The sequence below is a fragment of the Haplochromis burtoni genome, unplaced genomic scaffold, assembly GCF_018398535.1.
Source record: "Haplochromis burtoni strain Fernald_Lab_line unplaced genomic scaffold, NCSU_Asbu1 Contig_193, whole genome shotgun sequence".
NCBI classification, from domain to species: Eukaryota; Metazoa; Chordata; class Actinopteri; order Cichliformes; family Cichlidae; genus Haplochromis; species Haplochromis burtoni.
In genome coordinates this window covers 117678-134821 of record NW_024582554.1, presented here as the reverse complement: position 1 = coordinate 134821, position 17144 = coordinate 117678, and the positions used below count along the sequence as shown (strand labels likewise).

Sequence of the window (17144 nt, the reverse complement as noted above, 5' to 3'; positions counted from 1 at the left end):
ACACACACACACACACACACACACACACACACACACACACTCACACAGAGTTAGGTAGGCTGAAGCATCTCAAAGCCTTCGACTGTAGAATAAACTGAATAAACATAGAAATACAGTGCAAGCGCTGGATTAGCCAGCCATGCCGCCATCGCTACAGTACGTGTTTCCACTCCCCCAGTCCTACTTCAGCCCTCAAATACGTTATATAGCTGCCAGAGAGAAGAAGTGTCTCTGTAAACGCTTCTTGCATGATGGCATTATACATCACAATATCTACAAGTTTCTAAAATGACTTCAAACAGATGCGCACTTTTCCATTAAACAGGAAATGTGAGTATACTATACTTTTCTTTTATAACAAACTAAACGTTTCTGTGTCATTCCCATTGTTACTAATATATAAACTCCTATACCGCATATTGAAGATGGACTCTACATCTGCACACTGAGACTGGAGTTGAAAAGCGAGTCAGGAGTGAGTGGAGTGTTGGTCTGAAGGTGAATGTAGTGGCGCAGTCGGAATGAGAAGCATCTCTTGCCCGAGCGTTTGTAGCAACTACAGCTTCCCTGAACTTATCTGTGTGTAATTCTGTTCAACAACATGCATGCTGATGGTAAAAATGTAAAATCCCTTATTAGTGCTGACATTTTTTTAGAGACTAATGTCCTGTTACCTGTGTCATTCTAGTCTTTGTGCTGGGTACAAGGAAGATAAGGGATAGCCATCGCTAAATTGGAGCTTGTCACACTGACGTTCAAATAAATTACCACCTTGATGGTTTTGCTACTTTTGTTCTCAAACACAAATCACTGCTGAGTATTTTTCAAAGTAGAAGCTACGAAACTTTCAGTGCACTATGACAGTTAACTTTACTTGATATAAACTTGCATGGCGTGCAGTTTGCTAGCATGGACCATTTTGAAACTCAGAGCACAGTTACTCAACAGTTTCAGATCTTTTAGTTTCAAATTTGCATTGCCTGTAACAGTCTGTGGAGTGACTTCAGTGTGAATGTCGCAGATAAAATCCAAAGTATTACTTGATGCTCCCCCAGTGTCAACAGTATTACTAGCTAACTTTAAAGCTAAGGAAAGCTAGGATGAGCCAGCTAGTGGCTATATTATGTATCATGTGTATGTGTCTCTGTTAGTGGGTGTGCTGCATTAGCTGTTAGCCAGTGAATGCCATTTGTCCTCAATGAAATTACTGGGTCAACACGTGAAGGAGCAGTCAATAAAATGTAACTGTTTCATTTTCTGGATCCAAGTCATTATCAGAAACAGCACAGAAACCAATTCAATGATCTATTAGAATCGATGGTACAAACTCGTTAGTTACTACTTAGCTGTGACCAGCATTTTTGTCTTTGATGTTCCAAAAACACATTTTCTTGAATGTACGCTACAATACAAGATATTACAAAAACTACAATGATGGATTTTTAAAGTCTGAAAGTTGATTTTCATAGTGCTCTGAAATGAAACCAGAAGGTAGGAAATCAATGAAAAGACTTTTGCTTTGAAAAACAGTATGCATTTCTGTGAACTACTTGTAATTAATGGGCTGAAGCAAAACCTGCAGTATGGTCCTGCATGGCACTCACCTGGGATAAACTGGTCAAAGTTTAGGGTTTTTGTCCAGAATTAATTTTTTTTTTTAAAAAGTAAGGAAAATAAAAAATCTATTTTTGCATTGGCTGAGAATCATCCCTGTAAGACAGCTACATGTGGAAATACAGTGTGTCCTCAAGGCTGTTCTCACCAAAATCATTGTGTAATTTCCCAAATTAGTCGTTTTGTTAGATATTCAGCTCCATACTGCGGTACGGCCTCCTTCTTGTTTGAGGTGGGTCCTGTTCATTATGAGTGTTATGGAAAATATATGAAATGCTCTAAAAATTTATAATTGTTTTTTTCTGAGAATGTATTCGGTTGTGAGTGGGTGTACGAATGTGGTTTATGAGTGTCAACAGAACGTGTGCGCTGCGTGACCGATTCTTTGTGTGAGTCTTTGTGCTGGGTGCCTGTGATAGAAACAGAGGTTGTGTATGTGTACTTTAGTCCATTCTGTAGAGGAATAATTTTAACGTTTGTGTTAGTTGGTTGTATCCAAAGAGAGAAACTGTAACGCAGTGGTGTGCCATTGTTTAGTCCATGAAACTCCAGTACTGAACAAATTAAATAAAATAGTAGCAGAAACCCGATTTGACTTGTCTCGTTTCTGACTGCGTGTGGAATCTTCAGTCGAACAGACTCAGAGGAGAACCGCTCCTATCTGCTCATCTCTTATCTCAGATGTGCTTCTACGTGCTATTGGCACAACCATCTTCCGGTACACTACCGGAAAATTTAGCTGACACTGCTAATACTGCATTTATCATCAAGTGAAACAATCTGTGCCGCAGATCTGGACACTACATCAGAAATACGCGTCACCATCATCCACACACTATTCCAATTTTATTCAGAGAGGGAGGTGAGATACTTTCATTTTTGGGGGTCTCAGAAATTTCCAGTTTCTCTTTAAAAGCTTATCAGATAAAAAATCCAATAATTAAAGCAATGTACAGCCTGTTAAATATAACTCTTACATATTGTCCCACCTACTCCTAATACATGCATTAATTTAAATCGTATTAATAATGACCTCTTTTGAATTCAAAGCAGAGGGAGTTAACAGTGTCATTTGTTTTTGTTACAGACAAAAAGTTACAGGTTGGGTGGATGTCCTTTGTGAGAGTTATAACTAAACTGATTCCAGTATTTTAACTTGATAGCATGATGGCCATACACTGTAGCTGCTATATTACAGAATCAGACAGTGTAAAGAGGAGACAGAGGTGGTGGTGTGAATGCTGGAAGTGAGGTTATTTCTAGCCAATCGGTAAGAGAGGATCACATCCATTCTTCTAGAATCAAACCTTTAAGTTGCCTCATAATTACAGTGCCTTGCAACTAACAAAACAACTTCTTTTTTATAAAGCAGCAAACTATTTTCCAGGCTAAATGATGAGCTTCCATATTAAAGAGAGGTGTGCAGGACTTGTGGCATACACTGATGCTGCAACAGTCAGCTGGTACATCAGCTGCTCTATGCTGATGCTGCAGCAGCTGGACACTATTCTCAGCTTCCACCTCTGTGACAGTTCGTTCCTACACAGGAAACAAGTCTATGCTGGATTTTGTCCAACTCTGCATAAACCGAAATAGCCCAGTAGGGGGCACTCAAAGATCTTTAGGTGTTTGGTTTTCTTCTTGTGCATTAAACTCCAAAGTAATGAGGTAAAAGTTACTTTTGCATACAACAGCTTGTGGATTTACTGACTGGGAATAAAGAACAGAGTATGTGGGCAGTTTTATTTTTCTTAATATTTAGTAATGCAGCTGTGTTCTTACCATGGCTTCATTGTGATTGTTCAAGTGCATTTTCACTTTTTCTTTTCTTCCACAACCAGCTGTTACCATTGGTTTGTAACTGGGGCTGGACTGGAAATCTGGCATACAAACTGGCATTTGCCTGGTGGGCCTACGCACTGGGCCAATTGGTCAATATAATTTTTTTCCTCTTTGTTGTTATAATCGTGCAGCTTACAGGATGGCGTGAAAGCCCCCTAAGCACTGACAGCAGCCCACTGGTTCAGTTGTACTACTGACAGTAGATTGCCCAATTAAATCTCTTAACACAACCGGCCTCTCCCTAACCTTACCTGTGTGCTCGTGCACCTTGTGTAACACAGTTTAGTGTTGAAGTGGATCATACAGATAGACAAGGGAAAAAAAAGGTGGAGCTGCTACGAGAGAAAACAAAACCAGAAATATATGGAGCAAAAGGTGGAATGAACATGGTCAGGAAATAGATTGAGATGTAATGGGGAAGGCTTTAGGACACAAGGGATCAAAGGGAGGAAGTAGCAGCAAGTGCTCTTCTTCTCTCTTCAGATTTAGCTGCCATTCACACGCATTGTGATTATTTTGCCCTATACAGCAGAGATTCAAGGCACAGATGCTTTTTTTTAAGTCAGCTCTTTTTAATTAAGTTTGATGAAATGTGTCTGATGTTTATTGTACATTGCTTTTTAGTAGTGATTAAGAGCACAATAATTAAGTTGTGTAGTAAACATAGCAGTCAGTTGGAGGTGTGGTAATTCAATACATTCAACAGATAAAAATGTGTTATTTATGCACTGACATGTAATTTATATCAGAGCAGGCTGCACATGAGATTGTGTTACTGTTTTCCTTTTCTCCTTTTGTTGCTCTTCACTGCTTTATTTTAGAGTAAGAGTTGCATTTTAAAACAGATTCTTTTGCATTTGGGTTTGCTTTTATGTTAACTGGCTCAGGTGCAGCTTTAGTTGGGCAATGTGCAATCCCGGAGCTGGGACTCACACATTATAGAAATTAGGCCTTGCATAGGTGCTTTTGGTAAACTGATTTGCTGTGTCGGCTAAGATGAACAGGCACATGGCTCAATACAAAAGCAGGGCACAGAAAGGGATGGACAAGAATACCAGAGGCACAAAACACCAGCTACTGGTAGACCGAGCAGTCAGCTGAGCCTGCAAGACCAGGCTGACCAACCTGTGGATTGATTACAAGAAGGCCTATGACTCAATGCCCCACACCTGGATCCTGGAATGCCTGGAACTATCCAAGATCAACAGGACCCTGAGAGCCTTCATCAGGAACTCAGTGGGGATGTGGCGTACAACACAGAGGCCAACTCCAAGCCCATAGCACAAGTCACCATCGAGTGCGGGATCTACCAAGGAGATGCTCTGTCCCCACTGCTGTTCTGCATAGGCCTGAAGCATCTCAGTGAGATCACTGACAAGACTGGCTACGGATACAGATTATGGAATGGAGCCTTCATCAGTCACCTCCTGTACATCAGGTACCCTGATGGGATGAAAAAAAACTGGCCAAAGGAGGAGATAGAAGCCACTGACATCAAGACAAAAGAGCTCCTGACCCTGAGCATGTATGCTAAGCAAAAGGAAGGAGGCCGGCGACTGGTTAGTGTAAGCATGTGGTTAATATAGAATAAAAATAAATGATGTTTAACCATTAATCAAAATCAATCCACAGTTACCCTGTGATCAGTCTGCATAAACATTGTAATTGTTTGACAGCACTAATATATATTATATATCAGTGTATACTTCCCTATTAGCATATAGGCTTTTTAAAAGTTGAGCCTGTGCTAAAGGAAAACTGTTCAAATTCTCTTTGAATTTAAGCATTTAACACTCTTTGTGTTTATTCTGCATTCACTCATTATATTGCATAAATGTCAATTACAAGCTTTTTAAATAAAGTTGAAAAAATGTAATTACAGCCAGACTATTGATCAAGTAATTGTGATTAATCGCGATTAATTATAGAAAATTGTGAGATCAGTTAATCAGATAATTTTTTCAATCTATTGACATCACTAATATATACATATGGGTGTGTGTGTGTGTGTGTGTGTGTGTGTGTGTGTGTGTGTGTGCGTGTGTGTGTGTGTGTGTGTGTGTGTGTGTGAGGACTAACAAGAAAAAGAAAAACAGTAAAAATACTCTTAAACAGTCACATCATGACAGTTCATACAGTCGTGTGAAAGAAGTGTTTGCCCCCTTCCTGATTTCCTATTTCATATTTTAGTAATAAACACCTACATTTAGAAAGTGTGTGTTGCGTACTTGTGTCATCTTTGTCTAATATTTAAATTTACTTGATGATCTGAAACAAAATAGGAAATCAAGAAGATAGCAAACACTTTTTCATGCCACTGTCTAATCTTTAGCATCTCTAATTTTCCTTTTTTTTTTGTATTCTTTATTATTGTTATCATTTTTATTTGATTAATAAAGCACAGTGAAAGCCATGGAGTGTAAGAAAACAGTAACATTATTAAATACTAGATAAATAGAACTGCCCATATAGTCTGTGTGTTATTAGTATTGTTATAGTCGTATTTCCACCAGCTAAAGTGACTTTACCACAGTCACTTTAAGTGACCTTGACTCATTATGTGAATTCTAAGTGTAATTGTGAGAGGTGATTTCTCAAATTAGTACGTTATTACTACTGTGTTACAGAACAATGCAATCCCCTATTAGCTCCAATGACATTCTAACTGAATATAACCAATAAACTGGCTGAAGCCCAGAAAGTGGTGAAAACCACACATAAACATGAATCCTTTGTCTTAGATTCACTTTCCTGTTATGTGGCAAAAGAAAGCACTGAGCATGATTATGCAGGGACTGTTGTAATGATGGATCGCTTTATATCTTACCAGGACTGTTTCAGAAACCTGAGAGTTAGATGCATTAATAATATTCTATTTTAACTTTTATTTATTGAGGTCTTAAAAAGGTCTTAAATAGTAGTGATTATTTCTTAAATCATGCAGGAGCCATACTGCACACTTAACGAGAGCCAGTTTCAGTGAGAAGCTGTGCAGAGATCAAGAAACATCAAGGAATCTGTAAAATTTAAAAAACACGTGAATAAATATTTGGAAAATAACAATTTTCTTTTATTCAACTTTTTGAAAAATATGCACTGTGCAAAGTGCAAAATCAGACTAGGTTGTATTTTCTTTCCAAGTACAATAATGCAGCTGTAATATACTTCAAATGCACATGTGCCTCAAATGCCTTTTAGGTTCAAACAGAAGAGTCTTTCTTGCTGGGTGGGGTTGAGGGTGGCAGGGACAGAGTGGAGCTTGTGGCCCTCTGTAGTGGTCTTCCTATAATACTTTACTGTAGATATATAAATATGAACGTGCAGTGACCTTGGATAAATTATACACATTTCAAGTCACAAAAAGAGACATATTTATCCCACTTTCCTCAGTTTTTGTTCTTTGTGCAGCACTGGAATAGAAATATCCAACATTACTGTTGGTTTGAAATGGAAGCAACAGCCTCCACAGAGTGAGATAATGCGTCACAGCAAGCATACTTTCATTCATGTTTCATTTTGTGTTATTGTGTCAAATATGGTTGCTTTGACACGTTTACATTCTCTACTCTTTCAGTCGTATCACCTCCTCATGATAAATCAATGGTGATGGGGCAGCACGGTGGTTAGCACTGTTGCCGCACAGCAAGAAAGTCCTGAGTTCAATTCCTCCATCAGGCCGGGGTCTTTCTGTGTGGAGTTTGCATGTTCTCCCCGTGTTTGCGTGGGTTCTCTCCGGGTACTCCAGCTTCCTCCCACCGTCCAAAGACATGCAACTTGTGGGGATAGGTTAATTGGATAATCCAAAGTGAATGTGCGAGTGAATGTGAGTGTGAATGGTTGTCTGTCTCTGTGTGTTGGCCCTGTGACAGACGGGCGACCTGTCCAGGGTGTACCCCGCCTCTCGCCCTATGACAGCTGGGATAGGCTCCAGCGCCCCCCTGAACAGGATAAGCGGACGCGAATGGATAGATGGATGGATGATTTTTTTTCCTTCAGTTTCTTCCATTTTAAGAACAATCACTGTAATTATATCAAATCTATTATATGTGATATAAATGTTAATATATTGCTAATTTGAGTGGCCTGTACCTGACTGACAGCAGCGGTCTACTTTAATGTTTGAGTTCACTGCCTGTTTATAATATCACTGTAACTGCTGAGCTTCTCTGCTGTTAGTAATTAATCATATTTGACAGGCCGATCTGATATTTCCTACGTGATCTTTCCAGGACGTCCAATCAGCTGCCAGCATCTGCAGGCAAATGCGACCGTGCCAGATGCTGAGATTACTCTCCCTTCGCTGTCTTGTCTCCCTTCCTCAGTCATTTGCTCTTCTGAAAGTTCACTGGCTATGAAGTGATAAAGACAGAACACGGACCGATTGCTTAGGAAAATGTGATCACTTGGTCAAATTACACATTTATTGGGTGCATATAAGGTATGTTATAAATCTGCAAAAATGCAACTTTATTCTATTTATTTTCCTATTATGTGCATAATATAGTGTACACTGCATAAACCAGATACTGAACTTTTAATATATATGCAGCCAACACTGTAAGAATTTGAACCATATTTTCTATTTCTTCAGGCTCTACTTCAGCAAAATCAGCCAGAAATGAAGTGTCTCATCTCCAATTTGGTGATTTTACCGCAGTATTGAAAGAACTGAGTGTAAAGTATGTCTGTGGTTCTCAGTCATCAATCGTAGTCTTAACAGAAGAAAAGCGTCTGGACTTCTTCAGGTTTCTTGAAGACGTTTCACCTCTCGTCCAGGAAGCTTCTTTAGTCCAGGTGTGTGAGCAGTACTGAAGTCCGTTACTACTTAGAAAACAACACATTTTGCTTTTTGTAATTTTGCTGCATAGCACCAAAGATTTGTGTTCAACACTCTCGAGGAGGAAGCTGTGTCATCGTCAAAGGATACACTCAAGAGATGAAGATACAAAAGCCCGAAACTGAGGTTATTCTGAGGTGTGAGAGGGTGGAGCGCTACTGGTGTTTTTTATTCAACTGATGTTTTTTGTACTTGCTTTGTCTCTGAGTGAAGTGTCCAGCAGATGGTGCACTCACTTCAGCCTGTTACTCTGGAAGCTTCCACCCTGGGCATATATTTGAGTTCTGGATTGTGCTCTGTTTGTTCAGCTCATTACTGGCCTAAATCCCAGTCCAATTACCTGAGGATAAACAGGAGCAGAGGTGGGGATGTGCTGTAATGCTGTAATTTGACTGATTATCCCTCACACAGCCAATAAATGATGAAGTTCTCCTTTCAGCAGAAATGATGAAGATTTTACAAGCCTTTGCTTGCTTTGCTTTATACATTAATAACATACATTGTAATGAACAAGGAAACAGGTCACAGGCTGAAGGAAGTGAAACACTTTACCTACAGAGATCTGCTACAGAGATGCATTTTATTGCTGCAAGGCACGCTGTCATAGTCATGGCCCAAAGGGATCAGGGCCACCACACTAAGAGTGTCAGCTCCTTTTGCATGAATTATCTTCTGATTTTAACATTTATTGTACAGCATTTCTTTTAATTTGTTTTCTAACAAACTACCACAGCACAGGGCAGAGTGTGTAACTGTCACTGCTTGAAGTTCTTCAAACACATTTGTCTGCAGATTCCTTTAAAGGCGTCTTCCAAGCATGGTTGAAAAATAATTTGTGTCTGATACCGAATCCTCCTTCCTCATTAAAAACTATGGACATACAAATATTGCTCATTTATTCTGCATTTTTAAGTTTTAAGTGTCTACAGTGCTCTGGTTGTAGTTACCTTTTGGATCAGGGCTCAAAGATCTATTCAATTCTATTTAGTTTATTTATATGGCTCCAAATCACAACAACAGTCGCCCAAAGACACTTAATAATGTAAGGTAAAGATCCTAAAATAATACAGAGAAAACCCCAACAATCATATGACCCCTGTGAGCAAGCACTTTGGTGACAGTGGGAAGGAAAAACTCCCTTTTAACAGGAAGAAACCTCCGACAGAACCAGGCTCAACGATGTGCAGCCATTTGCCGTGACCGGCTGGGGCTGAGTGGAGAGACACAAGACAAAAGACACGCTGTGGAAGAGAGCCAGAGAATAATAATAACTCATAATTAAATGCAGAGTGGTGTATAAACACATGGTGAGTGAAAAGGGGCGGGATTCTACGGTGACAATCTGAGCATCGCATGTGCTGAAAGCCACACATGGAGAAAAGGACACGCACTAAAAACATCTGTGGTCTTGAAGAAAATACATCTTGTGTTTGTTGAATAGCTGCAAACAGTGGCAGCGATATAGTTACCCCTGATCCTGCTCGTGGGTACAATATGTACATTTATTTTAATATCAGATCATGCAGACATCGTTTATATCTGTAACCAGTGGATAAATGACTCGGTGCAGCTCTCATTAAAGCATTATACGTTGGAATTTCAACATTTGTAACATTTTGATATGACCGTTTTGTGCAGCCCCAAACCATGACAGAGCCTCCATTGCGTTTTCAAATATCAAATTTGGATTAACACTCTGTGGCAGCTCTGATTTTCAGTCCAGGTCTTGTGTAATTTGGCACACATCAGCCGTGCCGCCGTCTTTCAGTTCCTTCAGAATAGCTTCTTGATAGCCACCTGAGCGCATTTCTGATGAGGCTGCATCAACCGAAGGCTCAGATGCATCTCTCAGGTCCTCTTTTGGATATTCGTCAGCTGTAGATCGCCTGTTAGGCGTGCATCTTCTTGTTTTACCTTCCACTTGTTCCATTTCCTCAATTGTTTAAGGACTTACTGCATCCCATGTCAAGATATGCATGTTAAGATATGTATGTATCAAAAACTGGAGAAAGTGAGCTGGTGGCATTTTTTCCTTTTGTTTCTCTGTTGCCTGGGATCTTTTTATCTGTATTTAATAAGAACAAACTTAATAAGATGATAAATATATCCAGAGAGATTGCAGGTCACCGACGACACGGTACAACGATGCCATGTATCACAGCCTCTCTTTGGTAAATTTGAATGGATGCAGTCTGGACAGAGGTCAGGATCACACCAGGTGAACTCTTTGTGGCCGCAGAGCTTTTAAACTTTCTGATGTTTCTTGTGTTGCTTTCATGCTATTGAAATGGGTTGTTGCTGTTATTATGAAGGACTTTGTTGTTTATGCGTGTTATGTGTAATTGTGATTCTTTCTTTGCTGTAGTTGTATTTATCTGGCAATTGCCACCAAATCAAATAAAGTTTCTGAAAGAACAATAATAAATGGAGCATAAATTCTATCACTGGATTATTAGTATTCATCGATAGAGGTGGAGCTCATTTTTATCACCCAGTTTTTTCATCCAGTAATAATCATTAGTGCCAGTTGTACTCAACTGGCACTAATGATTATTTTCATTTGGTTTGTAAATAATAAGAGAAATAGTGAGAAATGTTTCCACATTAAATTATCTATCAATTAGCATTATGGTCAATTGATCACTTAATTGATATGTCAGCTATGTTTGTATAATCTAATTTTTATGTATAAAAATCCCAGTTTATAAAGTAGCCAGTAACTAAACAGCTTCAGACAGTGAAGTGAAAAGTATCTCCCCTCCTGAAATGTGGAGTAGAAGCAGAATATTGTATGAAATGACCTAAAGGTGCTAAAGTGCAAGTAGCATAAACCTGTGCTTTATTGCAGTACTTCAGTATGTTTACTTACAAACTTCTATAAAGTAGTTCAAACTGTTCAGCTGAAGAAGTAAAGTGCCAGTATGCAAACCACAGCATTTGATAGAAAGTGAAATCCTGCCAACATGTTCAGACTAAGGTTGTGTTGTGGTTTCACACAGTTTTACTGTCGCGCTTGTTTCACAAATGTTGGCTTGTATAATAAACAAGAATCCAAACCCAAAAACTTGACAATTAACTTTGTTCTGTTTGACATTTTTTACAGTTTTGATCCATGATTTCTATTTTCTTAACTGCGTATTCAAGTTAGGGTCAAATGAGGGTAAAGCCTTCCACAGCGCTCATTGGGTGAGGAGAGGGTTCACCCTAGACGGGCTGCTAATCCATCAACACTGCTTAGACTCGCACAGAACATACAGCCAGGGTTAAAGCTCGCAACCTTCTAGTTGTAAGGCAGCAGAGCTAACCACTGCACCTCCAGGTTAATGAGATATGTATTTGATGGGAAATTAACTTGACAATAACCATTATGACTGGACTATCACGTCTAACGTTTGATAACAAATGAGCCAAATTTATTGTTGCTGAATAATTATTAGAAATGTAAACTGACAAAAAAATAAATAAACTAACCCGGATTAGAGCTTTACTTTATATTTACTGTAAATGTCACAGAGCTGCAGTCGGTTTCTGAAATTAAAAAGAGCGACTGAATGCTGCTTTCTGATCGTTTTACAGCCGCAGGGAAAATAAGAAAAGAAATGTCCGTTTGCTGTTTCAGCACATGAACCGATTTAGTGAATGAAACAGCTTTGAAACAGTCATGTTGAACAGAAACATTCACCGTCAAACGGATGGACACGGGCCGTGTGGTCCCCGTGTAGTCAAGCGGTCATATTATTGTATTATTGTAGGGTCTTTGCTTTACAATATAAAGTGCGTTGAGGAAACTGTTGTTGTGGTTTGGTCCTGTATAAGTAAAACTGCACCGAACTGCTTCCTCGGGTTTTCTGACCGGGAATGAGTCCAGTGGTGCCGCACGCAGCTGCTCTCGGTCCTCCCTCCCTCCTTGCTCTGCTCCTCCTCGTTGTACCGCTCACCGGTGAAACACAGTGGGCCGGACTGAGAGGGCGAGAGAGAGAGGCAGAGAGAGAGAGAGAGGCTGTGCCTACGACGCTGTGCCGGTGCACCACGGGGTACGCATTCAAACTGACCAGCGCGTCTCTGTGGCAGCGCAGACACTCCTCTCTCCACACCATCCAACACTGAGCAGCCTCACTGCGACTGAAGCTGGTAGGTAGACTCCTCTTTATTTTACAGCTCTGTTTACAATGCATGAGACAGCGTAGCAGAGATTTGCCCCGAATCCGCATACCACGGCATATTCTCGGGTTAATCTCAGCCCTGATGCCAACAACATTTCCCCTCACCCGGCTTCACGGTTGCAGAGAGCTTTATATATATATATATATACGTCCCCAGATGTCGCGTTTTCCAGCGGAGCTCACCGGAACGCTTTTATAGTCGTTCATACTTCACCACAGCACCGCATCCAAAGGGCAGTTCAGACTGAAAAGAAGGCTGACAGCGGAGCTTCCAGGCTCCACGTGTGAGAAGGACACAGCTGGTGCAGCCTGTGGACCAAACGGCTGAAAAGTTTCATTAGAAGTCAGTTGCTCGGTGTGAGTGCACGGACACCTCTGCAAAACGCGCACGAGGGCGATAATCACAGACGCACTTTGAACTTTTCACCTGATTTCTAATTAAAGTTTCTGCCTGCAAAACGCTTTGCTGAGACAAAGTGAGCAGGAGCGAATTAAAGGTGAAAAACGCCGCATTAAAAGAGAAGTTAATCGGCACAGAAATCTTTGTGGATGTTATTCTCTTGTATTTTTCAGCCTTGGATAGGAAATTTCTTTCAGCCGTCACCAAATTTCACAGAGCCGTGACTCCAAATCAGACCAACACTATCTCCAGGCTACGCGTAAAACAGATAACTGTAATTCAGCGACACACTCAGATGCACTTTAATTTTCTCTGTGTGTCCATACGTAGCAGGAAACGGGCGAATAAGCAGAGAGGATCGGCACACGGTCTAATGTGACGGTCGCTGTTAAATATGACAATGTCCCCATGAGGAGAGCGCATCAATCAGACGTTTCTGCATTTATCAGCCGCTCCACTTACACTAGTGAACACTGATGGATCCGTGTGAGCGCTGCAGGGCTTCTCTTCTCTTCTCTTCTCTTCTCTTCTCTTCTCTTCTCTTCTCTTCTCTCCAATTACCAAATAGACTAGGGGCCCATACAGTGGAGATAATAAAAGCATTGTAATTCTGTTATGAATTCAAACAATGACAAACAAATTGAGCCAGAAAAATAGTAAATAGCACTTGTATCTATTTTCACAGTCAACTCATCATTTTTTTGCATCTTAATTATTCCTGTAAACTGTGATCTTCACTGCAGACAGTATTAGTCTTGTCACCAGAAGTCTTGACCCCCATTTTTAATCAGACGACGTTGTCATAACTCAGATGATCTAAAGGCACTTTTGCAGAGAACACAAAAATCATGAGCTAATGAGTTTTGGCTGCAGGAAATGTTTTTTTCTGTTTGGACAGAGTCTGTGAGTGAAAACTTGTGAACGTGTAAAACAGATTGTGTGGGCTCGAGTGTGCACGAGTCCTTCTTCTTTCTTGACCCCCCATCTTACAAAATACAGGAGTTCCTTTGTTAGGCTGTGTGACCGGTTTCTTCTCTGCAGTGTGTGCTGAAAAACAGCATTACACTCACATGAGGTTCAGTACACTTTAAAGCACAGACACATTTTACAGCTTTTATTTTGGAATGTTTTACACAAGATTTTGAATTTGACATTACAGAGAGAGGTGGCGGATATGATCTCTGTGAAATTTACAGGAGCTGGTCTGTTAAAATTCAGCACAATGAAGCAAAAGACAACATAAATGTACACAATTAGAAATCGTGAAAAAATGGCACCCATTATTTCTTAAAGTGACAGCAATCCACTGATGGTTTTCTGTACACCCATAAAAACAGGGACACAAATTCAGGCTAAAAACACAACAATACTGCAACAGTGGAGTGAAGACTGCTTTTATTGCTTCCCTGCTTTCCTAGATATGCTTGTACGTTGATGTTAGCATGTTTCCATCAGATTTCCACCTTTTTCACACATAAGTTAAATGTTGCTGGGAGCTGGTAAAATGCAGCAGAAGAAAAGAGGATTTTCCGGTGGCAGAAACACTCGCTTTAAAATAACAAAGGGCGAGACTCTATGAGAAACATTTTCAAAGACAAACAGGCTGTCCACACAGAAGTTGTCTCCAACATGTTGTCAGTCTCGCGGATGTCTGATGGAACAGATGTACATTAATTTTAATCAATACGGCTGTCTCACTGGCATGTAAATGTTTAAGCCTGCGCTCAGATTGAATTTAGTGCTGTGTGAACAAACTCAGCCATTTTATTCATTTAATGAAACCAAAAGTCCCGTTTAAAAGCAACTAAACCAAAAACGTTGAGGTTTTCATGCAGCAGAGCATGTCATCTACCGAATTCAAATAGGTGCATGTAAGCTCACCTTCCTGGTAAATTACTTTGTAATTGGAAAACTGTCTGAGTAAAAGACAACGTTCTTTCCTTACGACAGCTTTCCAGAGCTGTGCAGTCCCGTCTCTGTCATCGCTCAATTACTCGTCATACTGATACCAGCAGGCGCGCACCATTTCAGCGCCTTACACTCTTTTAATTTCAGTGTGAATGCCCTCAGCTACTGTGATTGTGCATTCAGCGGAGCACGTACGAACCCACTGTGGGCCAACATTTCCAGTGTAGGTACAGATGCTTCTTCTAACACGCTTTCATATTTAAATGAAAAGCAAAATGAATTTGTTAAGCTATGTGTCAGATATAGTTTTGTTTCAGCGTTCAGAAACCACCCTACATTTCAGAGATTACTGAGCTGCTGATAGCACCAACATCAAATAATAGCAGCTAAGGTTGAGCCATTATTTTGATAATATTGAGATAATGGTGGCATTTATTACCATAATATGATTCAGTGACACTGGTAATAATATCTTAAAGTAATAAATGAATGGCTGGTTAAAAGCAGCCAATCCCAACACATCCTTGTGTCTGAACAGTGCAATAGGTCGACTGCAAATTACTTTCAAATAACATATGCAAAAATAGAAAACATGGGGTAAATTAGGTTAGGAGACTGAAGGTGATTTTTTCTGACAGGTAGCACACTACAGACAGGTTTCAGTACTGGAAGTAGTCCCTCGGCTTGGATGAGGTGCAGCCTGTGTAGAAAATGCAGAGAAAACACACATGACACCTGCTTACCTGCAATATTCTTACATGGACTCACTTGGAAGTCATGCACACTTTGTATTAAAGAGCTGTAACCTGTTGTCGCTGTTCAGTTCAGGGCTCAACGCAACATTTAAGTGTGTGGAATCAATATGCTGTATTTGGCTGCAGACCAGCTGGTGTAGCGACCCCATCAGGTCGTAAGAGATCTTTAGAGGAGGTGACGTGGTATAAGAGCATCACAGTTGACCTTTGGCAGAGAAATCCAATCCAGGCCTGTATCCTGTGACTTATAACATTCAGCCTCTGTTTGGTTAGATTTCGACACCAAAATTATTTGATTTGGTCACAAATAAATCACAACTTGTATTAATATTTATTCTCCACCACGTAGTGGTTAACAGTGAAATAAATCCTGATCCGTCTTTCTGGAAAGATTTAGGAAATGCAGTTATTTTCACAACTGCAAGAGTTCACCTAGATCACCACGGGTTGCTTAAATCCCTTAATTGATCGATCATATTATTTATTTATTATTTATTAGCAATGGATTAAACCCTTTTCTTTAGACGGAGTCGAAAACGAGTAAAATAAGGGCGGAGGGCGAGCACAGGCTGATGTTAGCTGTATATTCAGTCGTCGACTACATGATTTCGACAGCTGTGTCTGAGCCCAGTGTGTTACACTCTCAGCATCTGCTAATACATTCCTGTCTGACACTAGCAGTGTGAGGGATTGTCACTGTCACATTTATAACAACAGAAGCACATTAAAATATGCATGCGCAGGCCTTCATACACATCAACCTGCGAATGCGCACATGTGCTGCACACACTCCTGAAACACATCCACCGACCACCATGCTGGGATCTGCCCGTGACAAACAACCGGGGTGTGAAGTGTGTATCTGTCGCGTCAGCGAATGAGGAATCGAGATGGCACGCCGACATCGTGCGGCAGTCCAGACGGACTCTGCCAAAGCAGCCTGTCCCCAAATTATCACCTCCGTCTTCCAGCGTCTCCGTCATCTCAGCACCTCTCAGCGGCTCTGCGCTCTCCCAGCAGTCGTCAGAGCCTCTGAAAAATGAGCTGCAGAGTTAAATCTGAGCTTTAATGGGCGACACACACAGGGAGGTCTCACACGTCAGGGATGGGCAGTGAAAGGAAATGATCAGTTCACTTCATTGTTGAAAAGAAAAAGTCGAATGAAAAGAACAATGTAGCACACGAAAAACCTAAAGAGCATTTTTAATTTAATTTAAAACACACATTTGTGCCCAAGCACACGTTTGTCATTTAGCTTCTCACTGAACTGGGTAATTCAGTTCGTTCTTTATAACCTAGGCTAACAGATATACTTAAACCTTTACATGTAGACACTGCTGTGATGTTTGTGCGTGCCTCGTGTCAGAATTGTGCTTTTTATCATCCATGGTTATAGTGTAACTGTGATTTAGTCTACTTTAAGGTAACTGCAATCTTACTTTAATAGTTATTATTTTTACCCTATTAAAAAATAAAATAAATCATATTCATAAGACACAGTATAGGTCTGTATTTAGTGACAGTGTTATCCCTGCCAGGAGGTGCAGTTGGTATCCAGTATTGTGTATAACACAGCAGTTGCTCTGAGCCATTTAAGTTCAGTGTAGCCGTGCAGCTGAGCTCAG

The 17144-nt window shown here is 40.4% G+C and overlaps 1 protein-coding gene across 2 annotated transcripts in view; it reads left to right on the top strand.

The window, feature by feature from the left end:
* Positions 1–12204: 12204 nt before the first annotated feature.
* The window catches only part of mpped1 (metallophosphoesterase domain containing 1), a 100564-nt gene continuing 95624 nt past the window's right edge, over positions 12205–17144 (top strand). For both annotated transcript variants that reach the window (XR_006055008.1, XM_005935311.3), the window contains exon 1: positions 12205–12424. The gene's annotated coding sequence lies outside the window, so the exon portion shown is untranslated. The remainder of the gene's footprint in view (positions 12425–17144) is intronic.